Consider the following 15285-nt stretch of genomic DNA (forward strand, 5'->3'; position numbering starts at 1 on the left):
ATCCATTATATGCCATATACATGACGCTCTAATTGCCACAAAGATCATCTCTCTGTCAATGGCATGGGACTCATGGTGTTGACCTTTTGCTTTTTGTAACTAATGCTTGTTGCTGTTTGTGTCTTCATGACCTTTCCTCCTCTGCTCCTGCTCCAGTACTCACAAGAATATGACCGGCCCAACCAACCCAACGAATGCCGCTCTCATCACACATTTACTTCAGCCTGGTCACTGATGGCATCTTCTTGGTCCATTTTAATAATTTCTCATTTTTGAGTTTATCTTTCAATAGATAAAATGGTTTTATTTTAATTTATTTAACATAGCAAATGGTGTAGTAATAACTGTTTTTAAATATTCATTCAATATCTTTCAATATAATGACTTCGACTTAAGATCAGTTATGCCATAGCAAAGTGGATACAGTCTCACCTCACCTCAGTTTTTTGTGATTGCTAAGAACAGCTTGAGGTAATTTGCAAGATTCCCAGGCACTGCTCTGTATGCATGACAGGCTGTCTCTTAGGCACTCAATGAAGAATGGGTCAAATGCAGACAAATTAACCTGTGTGTAGAAAAAAAAAAAACTTCACCTTAATCTCAACACTTTGAATACATATTAACAGCATTGACAGTGTTTATTATGCTCTGTTCTCAGATACAGTCTGATGGTTCTGATTGGTCTGTGTTTACCTTTGTTGAAATGTCAGCTGACACTAGACATTAGCGTTACTCATTTCTGCGCAGCAAGAGGTGTAATTGCTCACATTTGGCAATAATACCATACAGACTCGACCCACAATGTCAGCATTATTACAAAACATCTATCAATAAAACATTTAAATTATGAGTTTGTCAAAATTAAGCCAAGTCTTGATTACAACACAATCCAAGTTGACATTTTTGATCTTGGGGAAATTCCTGTCTATGTCACCTCCATCACAAATGTACAATAGTGTAGTAAATGAAAGCCATTCAAAAGACATACATACCTGGACAGCCAGAACCACTTTGGCAAAACTTTACAAACATGAGCGTTACTAACAGGAGGATTAACCAATCAGAAAGATGCAGGCTCTGTTTGCATTAAAAGCAAACATGACTGCTTACACTAAAAAAAGGAGAAAAATCTATTGAGGACTGAGAAACTGAGTGGATTTTTACAGAATCAACAATCGAAGCACTAAACTATTACTTATTTCAGGTAAAAGAACTTATATTTTGAATATATATATTTTGAAGGAGATGACTTCCACACTTGAGAGATACATGCTATAAATTAATGACTGTGGTTGGATCATCTAAAATGTGGATGGAGGTTTTTCACGCTTTATGGTCCAGTTCCAGTCCCTTCTAGATTCAACGGACTGGCTGTTCAGGCAACCAAAAACAGCTCCAGGTTTGTATGAAGGTTAGAAGATGTTGAGTCCAGTGTTCAGATGCTGAATTTAAATGAGGCTGTATCTGTAAGTTTCAGAGGTATGCCCACAAATAGACAGTTGCAATAGTAAATATGAGATGTGACCAGGGCACTGATGAGGACCTCTGGAGTGTGCAGAAATTTCAAAGATGGGAAGAAAAAGTAAGTGAAGTGTTGTTGATGTTGGCCAGGGATTTAGAAAGTATAGTTGGACTTAGATATAATAAGGAAGTCATACAAATTAGAGGGTTAAAAATGAGCGGACCTAGTACTGTGCCCTGTGGACCACTGAGATGAGGGGACAGCTTGATGATCTGGTGTTCCTTCAAATTATTATTTGTGTACTGTGAGGTATCCATGGAAAAAGAGTGAAACTGCAAGTGATCTCGAAAACGGTTACATGCTGCTATTCCGGCATTGCATCCAATTATTGTCTGAGTAGCAGCATAAGCATCATTTTTCAAGTGTCCCACTACTTTGCCTTTTTTTTTTTTTTTTTTTTTTTTGCATTGTTGGAATAGCTGCATTTTACTATTTTTCAAACATTCATGAATAATATTAATGTGAAAGCCTATTATATTTTACACTCCCATATATCATAAGATGCTTGGGCGGGTGCAAAGCTCTTGATCAGAGAACACTTCGACTACATTGAATATCAGACAGTGGGAAAATGTTGTAACTGATCGCCGTGGGAAACAGTCATGCATTTTTAAAAAGAGCATAGGCCAGCCTTTGGGAAAATATAGATTAGATATTTTCCCAAAGACTGGTCTATACTTGGAGCCTGCATGAGCCCTTTGTGCTTCATTCATTTTGTCATGTATGCGATCTGCGAAGAACACAATAGAGCCTAACTAAATAACCAATTCAGTTCATTGTGCCAGCTCAATAAGATGACACTTTCGCAGCCCAAAACATTCTTATAACCACCTACATTTGACGTGTCAGAATAGCGATACTAAAAAGTGTTGGAAAACTGGTAGATCTAAATAGACGCATGTCGTAATACGGGCATGTCTAAATAGAAACGTGTCGTAATGAAGGGATGTCGGAATAGGCAGTGGACCCCCTCAAAAACGTGTTTCATTTGATGCTAAGGAATCAATCAACCAAATATTGTCCAGATTAGAAGTATATTTAATCTTAAATAAGGGTATTGTACCTTGTTTGGGCAGCAAACAGAAGAAGATTAAATGCTATCTGACAATGAAAGTTAAACACATATAAGATAAAAGGCCCTTACTACACCTTGTGAAGTCATGAAGTAGAAGTTTTCAAGGTAACAGCTACCTTTTGCTTTTAAAACCTTATTATAGATCAGAAAAGAAGCCAATATGGGCCCTTTAAGTTAGACGTCGGTAGATTGAAGCACATTTTTCAGGTAGGCAGAATAGTGAATCATATTGTGTGGGACAGGTCGTAAAAGAAATCAAACATGCGCCTCAGTACTTTACAGTGTATTTATTTGTGTATAAAGTGCCCTGTGCCCTTCTCTGAGGACGTCACACATTCTGCTCCCACTATGACTTGAACACTTCACCATCTGTTGGGGACTCATTTGAGCTGCAGCAGACCCACAACTAAATCAGGTTTAGTTTGGAGTTAACAGCTGCTCACACCGCTTCAAGCTGCCATTGTCTCTGTGTTAGGATAACGATAATCACTTGTGATCACCAACTACATATATGCTGTTTAATGTTACATGAAGCGCGGTGCTCAGGAGCAGGTGGCAGTGCGCGCTCTCTCCTGTTGTCTGTGTCAGGTGCTCCAGTCTATAAGCAGCTATACCAGACTACATCCACTTCAGTTTCCTTACCCAAGTCACAAGTGGAAAGAGATACTTCTGAAGAGTTCATTTGCAAAAACAGATAAGTGCCATTTGAAAAAGTCGTCAGAGGCTTGTAGTTTAGTAATATTTTCAAAAGCCAGATCTATTTCACTGCTATCAAAATCTAATATGGTAATAATATAATAATATAATTCCATCCCTTCTTGATAAAAATAACTTTATTGTCATTGCAACTAACTCTAGATCGTAACAAAAGAGAAAAAAATACAAATCTGTAATTTGTTTGGCTATTGAATTGTTCACTTGTCACACTGAAATAAGATATACTTCAAAATGCTGTTGCAACTTTGAATAAATGCTTTTTTGAAATATGCATCCAGTTGGGGAAATTGCTCTACTGTACCAAGGACACTTGCTGCTTGATGCTTGTTGATATTTCTTTGTGGATATCTATCTTATATATACATGGAAAATGAGCTACCTCTGCACTAGACATCCAGAGTCTCCTCCATTAAAGCACAACTCACAAGGTATACTTGAATTATTTCTCCAACAGTGACTCTACTTGTACAGAATGGTATTTGCATTGGTTTGAAAGTAAAGCTCTTGTGAGAAACTTTCTGTTTGGGGGGAATTTTATTGTCCCTGTAGATAAATTAAACCTTTACAGTTTATGATAAATTTTTTTTTTTTTTCACCAGTATATGCAGACATTAAGGGCAAGGTGGGTTAAGTGTCTTGCCCAAGGACACAACAACAGCATTCAGCTGTGGGAGCTGGAAACACACTGCTCCACCAATTATGTTTTAGTTTACCCACCATTCAAAACCACTGGGGCAACCTGTCAGAAGCAGTGGGTAACACTTTGCACCACTGGATCCTTGTTAGGAGTACCCCACTGAGGGATTAGCCTGTTGTGCATGTTAAATAAGGCTACCCAAACACAGGGAGAACAAGAACATGAAAACTCAAGGGCCTAAGACAGTCTAAGAATTTGTTATTTGCATGATTGTAACTCCTACAAGAGCAACATTTTGATTTAACAGCACTTCTCTGATTTTTGGCTACGCTCAACCCACCTCTGGCTTTAATCATCGCTGCTCCAAGGTTGCATCACTCATGTTGTATAAACTTTATTCACCTGTCTCCTGCCGCCCGTCGTTCTGCCATCAGCTGTTGGTATTCTCATCTGAGAGCAGACAGCACAGAGGGGGAGAATAAGCATAGGGATGCAAGGACACACAGTGCAGAGAATACTAAGCACTAGTGACTGTTAAACACAAAGAGCAGCACCACACAGCTTTACTGAGGGCCCATAACCATACACACACACACACACACACACATTTACACAAGCTCACACAGCCGGTATTAGCACAGCCCTCGGCATGGCTTCAATAGAACGTATTTGTACCTCAAGCTTAAACAGCGAGGATTACTGGGGATACGAGGGGAATGCTAACTTCAGTAAGGAGGCCCACGACCTTGCTTTGGACTCAGGAAGAAGAGGGGAGGTGGAGGGGGTGGAGGTTCTGGTGGCTGCTGCTTGATGTAAAAGAATGCAGCTTGAGTGGTCTGTCTCAACAGGCCAATACTTTTTGAGTGAGATGATCAGTATTTGTAGAGAAAGCACTTTCTTCTTTTCTCTTTTTCTTTTAAAAGTATATATGTACAGGTAACTCTCAATACGCTCATGAAAATTTTAATGTCACTTCTCCAGAGGCCCAGGAAGACCACTCTTGTCCCAGTCTATGTGCATGTCAAAGAATCAGACAGACATTGGGCTAAGAGATGTTCAGGGTTGTCTAGTAATTTAGCATTAACAATAAAACTTTGTAGGTATAATTGTTAATAAAAATGGCTATCATGCATCACACTTTTGTCAAACATAGAAAAGCAAGCATTTATGTTGCTTATTTGATTTTCCAGTATACTGCTAACTGCGTTTAGCCTTAACAGCACAAATAAACAGGGGTAATTTACTTTCACTTTAACGCCACAACAATGAAACATAAATCCATGATGGAGGCGTCACATATGTGTCATAGTCAGTGTTGGGAGTAATGTATTATAAAAGTAATGTATTACAGTAATGCGTTGATTTTTGCTGTAACGCAGTAATGTAAGGCATTACAGGGGAAAAAATTGTAATATTTTACTCGGTACAAACGTGAGTAACGCGCGTTACAATGCTTTTTTAACCTGGATTGAAGTGGTGGGTTTTTCTTCCTAGAAATTCGCTAAAATCACCGTGAAATCAGCAGCGGTGAAACGCCGGAGACGCGGCCGGACAGACCTTCAGGTAACCGCGGGTGAAAGGACCGACCCAGAACTCTACGCTGTTTAGACCTGGTTTAGACCTGGGTCACTTCTGGTTTAGACCTGGTTTACAGTCGTCCCTCGCTCTAACGCGATTCACTTTTCGCGGTCTCGCTGTTTCGCTGATTTTTAGAATTTTTTTTTTTTTTTTTTTGTGCAATTTTGCATGCCTTTTGTTTTTAGTGTATGAACACGTATTGCGTTCCTCCTGCTGTGTCCTGATCGGCTAAGTGACTCCTGTCTCCTGTACAGTACAGTACAGAATATGTTCAGCTGCCAAATTTAAATAAATGTTCAATCTCTAGCAGTGTGCTTCTGAAGTGCTGTATGTCTGCAAGTTTTCTCTCCGACAAAATCCACAACGTCGACGAAATGTTCTGCCCCGACAAAGTCTCCTGCGCTCGCACCCAAAAGACAGAGGACGATGCAAACATCACACAAAAAGTTGGACTTCTGGACACGTTGAAGGAAGGTAGAAGTTACGCGCTGTAGCAGAGTTTTGCACCGGGTCTTGTACCCGCAAATAGTTGCTGAAATCAGGACCGTGAGCCCGAGCAGCAGGGTCCATAAAGAGCGATCGGGCAACAGCCGCTCTTACCTCCATGAGGTGCGGAGCAAAGCCGCTCCTTTCTCCTGCGGTCACCTTCGAGCCCATCCTGACAGTGAGTCCTGTTTTAGTCCTAGTTCAGTTCTGGTTTAGTCCTCCTCTTCAGTCCTGGAATCAGTCTGAGGTTAGTCCTGTTAAGTCCTGGTTTAGTCCTGGTTCAGCTCTGGTTTAGTCCTGGTTTAGACCTTGTTTAGTCCTGGTTCAGTCCATATACGGCTCAAAAGTTCAGCTTTTTCGCAGTTATTTTGGTGAGAGTAACTTAAAGTAATGCAATAGTAATGTAATGCCTTACATTTTAAATGCAGTAATATTGTAACATAACAAATTACTTTGAAATGACAGTAATAAGTAATAAATAACGCATTACAGTTTTAAAGTAACTTGCCCAACAGTGGTCATAGTTGCTGAGGAGTGAGTGAATGTTTATACAGTCTAAAAATGTGTCCCTGCACATAAATGATTTGTGCATTTTGGATGGAATTTTGTTTATTGAGGATATAAATAGGGGAATAATTTTTTAGAGCATTTTTGGATTATTTAATGTATATAGTATAGAATTTTTTTCTCTTATTTTAATAATGCATCCGTTTAATATGGCACTTTTTGAACACCTTACAGAGTATTATTCTTTCATTCCACAGCTGGTGGTGGTAATATACTACTGTAGCCACAGCTGCAGGTGTCCAATCAGCACCATCAGCTACCTGGCCCAACCACCATCAACATGCACACAAGACTTTCATACTAGGTGAGGTGGGTAGGTAAAGTGTCTTGCCCAAGTCACCCCACTGTGGTACCTGATAATCCTAGCTGTCTCACATCCAATTATTAACCAGGTCCGGCCTTGCTTAGATTCCAAGATCTGACTAGATCAGTCTTATGGCTGGTTTATTTAATTGTTATCTTATTGTTATCTTAGTACATATACTATGAACTTGAACTGAAATTTATAATAAAATATCACATTTTAAGACTTGTATGCAAATGATGAACCACAGCCAGATTTAACACGAATAATACATGTATGCCTTTGTATGTCACGCTGCTGTCTATATTCATGTTCATACAAGAGGCTGGGTTGGGTCTCACATTTTTTCCCCATTTTGTCCGTGTTCCTCAGTGCCCAACTGTGTGGAAACAGGGGATGTATCATATACTTGTTACGAGTGGCAGGACAAAATGCATAATTCATTTTCATTTGGGCGGCTGTAATGGGGTTTATATGTGTGTCCGTGGAAACGCCGCCGGGAACGTGCCTCTTCTCGCCCTGAATGTTTGCGCAAGCGAGGGGAGAGAAGTTGGCACATCTGTGTAATAACCTGGGATTGGATGTGTCAGGTCATTTCTACAAGTGTTAAAGAAAGCAGGCTGGAAAGAGACAGGCAATCTGATGAGTGGGGCCCAGGCTCATCAGCAGAGCGCGAGGGGCTGGTGGAGGGGGTACAATGGAGATATGGCCAAATGCAGAGATAGAAAAAGAATAACAATGTGATGACAGAGGAGGTGAATATTTGGGTAACAAGGATAGGTTAGAAGGGAGGACAAATCAGCAATTAGGTCTTGTCAGAATGACTACAGAAGTACGTAGAGTGAACGATTCATGTGAAGGAACTGGATCAAAAGCACGTAAATAATTAGTTTAGTGCTGAGCTTACACACATATCAGAGTTGGTGGTTAAAAATATTTTATTATATTGATTATTTAGGATATGTGGGGTTGATTTGGCAAAGATGGCATAAACCAGTAGGTCTAACACAGGACTACTGCAAGAATTAACCAAGTCTAAAGTAGTACAAAACTAAGTGCACACGATTGACAGACTATGGTTCTAGACAAGCTAAACCAAAGAAGAATGAAAATGTGGATCAAACTGACTCAAATATTTGAACTGCAGTCATACCTGTGTACTGTGGAGCTTGCCTAACAGCAGCGATAACCACAGATGTAAACCTTTGTTCATGTAAAATATAAAATGTTCAGAATGATTGGACTCCTGGATGAATGAAGGCTTACATCGTCTCATTGCATCCATTATTAGATCCCAAGGTGTAAATTTCAGTTGTGTGTTTATTCCCTGATCATGATCTCCTTCAGTGATCCAGTTATGTTGTCTTGCTGCGTGAGTGGGTATTGTTGCCACAGTATGTCTCCACATATTTGTGTATGTCTGTTCATCTAACTGTCCATTACCCAGTGGTGTACACAGCCTCTGGCCCACAGTTAATGGAGTCTATGCTCTTGCCACCTGCCACTTTAATGGAAATATGCAGATACAAATGAAAGAATGTTTGCTTCTCACTTCTTCCCTTTGACAGTCTTTAATTCGACAATAAATCAGTCAAACACCAGAACCACACACTTTGACAAAACTCTACAAACGAGTGGATTTGGACCCAGATCCTGTCTCCAGCATTTCAGTGGGTGTGACTGACAGTCAGATTAACCACTCAGAGCGACAAAGCTCATTCACGTAAAAACAAACATGGTAACTTACATGAAAAAAGGGGGAAAAACAACATGAAGGATTAAGAAATAGAGCAGATTTTTACCGAATCAACACCTGAAGCACCAAATTATTATTTATCTCTGGTATAAGAAAATAAATATTTTGTTCAGAATATTACAAGAAATTTCAAGAGGAGATGTCTTCCCATGTCTAATAGTATTATAATTTGTCTAACTTAATAGACGTGTAAAATCCCTCAGTCATCCAGAATCCACGGCAAAAGGAGAAATTCAATTTGTCAACTGGACAAAAGTTTATTTGGTCAAAAACGTTTCGCAGCTCATCCAAGTTGGTTAATTAAAAACCTAATTTAAAAAAAAAAAAAAAAGATGTCATTGTAGCTTCCCGTTATGTTCTGATCAACCGTTACAACAGCTGCCTGTAAGTGACATCGAAGATGTGATTAGAGTCATGTCCCCCATAGAAAGCTTTGGCAGGTTGTGACAAGCGCTGCTGCTGATTCCATGGTTTTATCATATGCCCAGTGTCTGTAACTACACCGGAAGTTGTCATCCGCATGTTTCCAAACATCTTCCAGTAAATGTGAATAGAGCTTGCTCTACTGGCCCAGTACCTACCTGCTCCACCAGACACTCCAGGCTCCACACCCACCTGTAAAACAAAACCTCTTAACTTACTTAATCCAACCTACCTGTGTTGGATTCTGCTTTGGGATCCAAGATCTGCACTTTACAACGATCTCATATAAAACTGACTGGATTATTCAGCATGACCCCTTCACGTTCAGGCACAACCATAGTCATAATCATGCACAATGTACATCCACAAAATATCTCAGAATTACAAATGATGAGAATATCTGCCCCTTCCTCAAAATGCAGAAGGTCTCAAACACAAAATGTTTGTTTTTAGAATATATTTGATTATTTATTTTGATTGTGGATGTTTTGAACTGTCTTTTATGTTTTTTTTTACTGTAAAAGTCAGAATTCATATCACCCAAAAGTAGAGCCTCAATCATACATTCTTGTTTATTTATACAGATGTTTTAGTTTTTAGTCAACTAAAACGATCAACTGGGTTCAGTATTGAAAATCTTACTCAGCTTGTGAGTAACATCTCACTTATGTCTTTCAAAGATGTAATTTTGTTTAGTTGAAATTTAATCAAGTCTAATGGCTTCTTCTTCTTCAGAGATTTGAATACACACAGCCATGCAGGTAATGAAACAACAGATCGAGATAAGCATTATATTTTGTAGAATTATTATTTTAATAAAGGGTCTACCTGATAAAAAGTATTTTGCATCATGACTTTTAACAACAAATGCATGACTGCAACTATCATCACAAACATACCTGGAGTTGTGTTTTGTTTCATTCACACATGTTTAACACACAAACCCTGCATATTTAGTTCTTTTCTTAAATGGAAAAACACTCTGTTCCACCTTGTGATGTCATTAAGAGGTAATACAGGAAGTGCTCCACTGTGGTTTAAATTAAATACATCCTCACTGGGATCATTTGGATCATTTGAGCCCTGAAATTGCCAATCTACTGAACAAAAGGTAAACGGTAGCTGTTAACTTGAAAACTACTTTGTGACAGACTATTAAAGGGTTATAAATAAAGGGTAGCTCAAACTTGTGTGAATGAAAGAAAACCCAGCTCCATGTTTTTGAAGAGGTAACAGAAATATATCTTGACGTAAAGCATACACGAGTCAATTTGGTGTAAAATAGGCCTTTAAACTGTATTGTTCTGAGTTGAATTAACAGCTTCACTTTCCATGAACCTACGGATACATTTTGGTTGTAAAGTGGAAACTATTATGCAACTGAGAATAGCTATTGTGTACAGAGAGTGATATAGTGCTGCATACTGTGAAGTGTCTGCTTAGGAGGACCCATTGTTTGAAGTTGAGGTGAGCTGACCAGTCACCGGAAACTCCTTCGTACCGCCCTCACTGCCGCCTGTTTAAGGTCACGTCATCCCCGTAGCAACATGAACGTCAGTGAGCACCCCGGCCCGCCACACGCCCCCACCCCCTCCCCCCAAACCCACGCGCTACTCTGACCAAATGCCACCCTCTGCATGTGTATGTGTGTCTTCTCAACCTCCAGAAATACCACTGACCACTGACACCATCAAACCAAACAAAGGGGCCCGGCTATCAGATCATGTTACAGTGCTGACTCCAAAGAAAAGGAGTTTGCCTTATACTGTATAGTTTTAGACACTTTGTAATTATGGGGATCAGGCATGTGAATAGTCTTATCTTTTGAGAGTTTGACGTACCCTTGTCCATTTCATGTTTTTAAAAGCAACAACATTGTAAACAAGAATTTGTTCTTTATGTTTTTCCTGGTAAAATAAAGGTTAAATAAATAAATACTTTGATTAAAGGCCCTATACTTATTTTTCACCCCATGGTCAAAACATGTGTTGCCTGCATCTAATTATTAAGTGTTTCATTGTTACTATCAGGAAGTGTGTGTTAGCATGCTATTTGTTCACTTTGCCGTGACTGTGAAACTTCACTCTGGTCTCTGTGAAAAGTGTGTATAAATTTATTGTGCTGAATATTATGTTCGGAAGGCATAAGGTAAGCAAGGAATAACTTTACTGCAAACTGTTGGCTGTGTTTTTCATGTGTTTAAGACAGAAAAAATAAGTAATATTTGTTTATTTAGGTTATTTTATCTTCTAATCTTATGTTTTTATTGGATCCATTTGAAAAGTGACCAGGTGTTTTGGGGTTTATATAAGATGTATAGTTAATATCATCTTCTGGTCTCATAATGTTATGGAAAAGCATCCTATTGCAGGTTGTATGTGGATCAACAAGTTGTACAGAATAAATACATTTCAGGTTATCAATTATGAATGACGTTTATTTCTTGAATCGTGGTGAGTGCGTGAAGCAGGGTGTAAACATATATTTTTGTGAATATGAAATCAGCAAATACAGAAATAAATAAATAAAACTATTGTGAAGTTAAGGGTTCCAGTTGCTATTGAGGTCCAACATTTTTTAGGAAAACTGGTTTTGAGATGAATAATTGTAAGGTAAACAAATCAAGGTTTGACATTTTCTATCCTCGTGAAATTGCCAATGTTTTGGGGGAAACAAGCCCAAAAGTCTCCCAATGCAAAGAGTGGTGTTTTGGGATGGCCTTAATTGGAGTTCAGACCTGGCTCATATGCATGGAAATGTGTGCTTCTCTGTCTCGTCCGTGCCCCTTCTCATTTGCCCGCCGTGACAGCCTCGCCGTTCCTCGCTAATGCTAACACGCCGCTGCTTAGCTTCTAATTAAGATGTATGAGTCAGTGTGTTGTGTGTGTTGCCATTATAGTCTGCCACACATGAATAGGCCTGTCTCATTTTGGCAGGGCTGTGCGATTTGGCATCCAGAAACAGTGTCTAATTTAAGATGTCACACATGCCGGGGTGGTTCTATACGCAAGCTTTACTCATGCATTTACAATGAGAATGTTAAAAATATATTGTTTACTAAGGTACTGATATATTTGCTGCATCATAACTGTGAGTGATGATGCTATTGGATTTATTATGAACATCTCAAAGTGAGTAAATACAGTGATTAGGAATTTTCTTCTTATTTGTTTGGTATAAATACATAGTATACTACATATAATGTTCATAACAGTTGAATGGTGCCAGGGAAACACTTGTATTCCTCGTGATGTATAGAAACTTGCTGGTTAAATGTCTTCCACCATATACTGTGTTTAGAAGGAAATGGGTGATTCCAACAGTAAATGGTCACATTTTTATAAAGCACTTTTCCACCTTCAACTCACTCAAAGCGCTTTACATCAAGGAACCACTCACCCATTCACACGCCTTCATACACCAATGTTATGAAGTAAATGAATACATGTATCGAGAATATATATTGTGAAAATTTATTTAAGTGTATTCCGGTACAATTATCTTTTAATTTGGTGATATTCAGAATACAGTTACATTTCTAAATCAAAGGAATATGTGGCACTATTTGATCACACAGTTTAGGCTTCAAAAGAAAATGTCACTATTATAGTTTGTGCATGTGTGATTTTTCCTTCTCCAGCGGAAATACACAACAAACTGTGAAATACTCTTTATACATCAGTGTACACAGACACCTTTCTTTCAGTGATGTTTATGTCGAGAGTGGGATTCGAACCACCAACCTACTATCACCCCAGTATATTATGTTACAGTAGAAAAAGTGTGAAAGTTCCTGAAAGTAAAAATCTCTGTATGTTTTTTAGTTTTTTAGTTTAACTGCAGGAAACATTATGATTCTGAGTCACACACATTTCCCACCGTGCTGACATCTATGTGTTTGTTTCAGATACATTGTCAAATACATTATGCTGCTTGCTTTCAGTATTCTCAAATAAACGTGTCTGGAGTTAATGTAGAACCTTATATGTGACTGTGCACTACAGCACAGAGATGTGATTTCATTCATTCCCATTGTTAGAGGTGTAATTTATGTTCATATTTTCAAGTAGCCGAGTGGTGTGGAGTACTTGGACTTGTGGGACTGCCATCTACTGTTTCCAGGAAAAGCAAACGCTGTCTCCTCTCCACCTGCAGTGTCACTGGTGAACAACTGCAAGTCCTTTCATGATAGGTCTACTGCATTGTTTAAGGCCTTCTCCAATGCAAACATGTTTTCATATCTTTCTGCACTGAAGCCTACACTGTCTGACTGATACTCTGCTTTCCCAGGCACTTCACACTCCACACTCTACATTTGTATGCAAATCTTTTTATTTTCAACTCTTTGTCTTTTGCTCCATTGTTCTATAATACAATGGTTAATCAAAGGCTCTGTTGCTCTTTAGAGTTGTTGACTAAAAACCTGCATCTGCTGTAAACCAAAGCCAGTGGAGGGAGCGTCTGTCAGAGCATCTGTGTTTGGTAAAAGATTTCATTCATAACTTTTTTCCAAGTAGTTGGTGTTGTTGGCAGGATTTCTACTGTTGCTTGGCCTTTATCTGTAAGCAATGTCAAAAATAAATTTTACGATCAACAACTTTCTGCTTGTTTAGCTATAATCATGACAATATGATTCAGTCATTGGCATCACAAGAAAGGTCAAGGTATTGGATCTTATATTTCCACATGCCATTAAGTTACTATTTGATCCATTTGCTTTAACCTCAGTTTAAACGGAATGGAGAGAAAATGGAGTGTCTCAGAACAGTAAGTGACAGTACGCCCCGCTCAAATTTCAGTTCAGTTTTTGTGCTTAATGCAAACATGGTGACTGTGTGGTTTGCGCGCTACCCTCATAGCAAGAAGGTTCCAGATGCAATTCCTGAGTCACCCTGGTCTTTGTGTGTGCAATTTGCATGTTTCTCCACATCTCTGGGTCGGTTTTATCTGGGCACCCAGGTTCCCCCATCAACCCAAATTATGCATTACAGCTAAAATCCTCCAGCTAAGGGAGTCTTGCACAAGCCTAGCTCAGCATCAGAGAGATGGGTCCTTGGGGAGCTGTAATGGGTGCCCACTGCTCCTGACATGTTGCCTCAGGGGCGATGAAGTATGGGTCAAATGCAGAGGACACATTTTCCTATAACATGTTCCTTGACCTTTAAACATATCTGCATTGAGGTTTGTAAAAGCTCTGGGATGCACCAGACCCTGACATATCTGTGAAATGGGTGTGCTGTGGATGTGCACCAGGTTCAAAAACACACTGAACACCACAACTTTATGATTGGTTGAAACTTTTCAGGTTTTCAGGTCCTCTTACAGAAGTGTAAGTCATCGGTAGTGGCTTAAATACATTTAAAATATTCTTTACTTTGTTTGATCAATCTATTCAATAAATGACAGTATGCCTCATACTATATCTCATTATGCTAAAGATATGTATGTATTCCACAATATGAATCATCCACAGTAAATGTAGTGAATGACGGTTGCCAGAGCTGTCATTGGTAAAAAACAGTCTCTTAAGGCCCACCTGCCAAGCTGTCAGTCAAACGTCTGAGCATCGACAAATGCTGCCAAGCCATCAATGGTGTGTGCGCTATGAGTAATGTGTTATTGATGTGGCAAATGTCGTTAGAGTAGAGGCAGAAAGTGATGCAGAGGTTTGAGTGCTCAAGGTGTAGTGAGATAAACATGATCCTCCGCTCAAAGTCAGGACCTGTGAGACGTGCGCATGAAGACTTTGACAGAGCTGCAATTACTTCTGATTACTCTGCTAATCATAATCAGACAGACTCCATGTTGTCCGTGACGGGGTTGGGTGAAGACACTGTCCTCATGGCTGTCTCACCGTGATTGCCGTTTTGTGCCTCAGGTGGAGAGGGATGTGTTTGTCAGAGGAGCTGATCACAAATCAAATTATCAACTTGTTTTCTCGTCTAAAATGATAAGGGTCCAAATGGCATCCATTTGTGGGAGTCACCCACAAGTTAATTGCCTCCAGATAGTCTCATACACATGTAAATGTGGTTTGGTGATTCGTTTACAATCATTTCCAACCATTTTGCTTTTGCCTAGCCACCCACCATAACCAAATGTGTGCCCTTTATGTGAGCATTGTGTGTGGTTTTAGAAATGATTGGCACACTACCATGATGAACACTGGGAGCCAACTCATCAGCCTCTCCTTAACTCACTGTCAAATAATAAGCCCTGC

Source organism: Boleophthalmus pectinirostris, unplaced genomic scaffold (genome assembly GCF_026225935.1).
Source record: "Boleophthalmus pectinirostris isolate CB_2022bp ecotype Guang Dong unplaced genomic scaffold, ASM2622593v1 HiC_scaffold_3, whole genome shotgun sequence".
Lineage (NCBI taxonomy): Eukaryota > Metazoa > Chordata > Actinopteri > Gobiiformes > Gobiidae > Boleophthalmus > Boleophthalmus pectinirostris.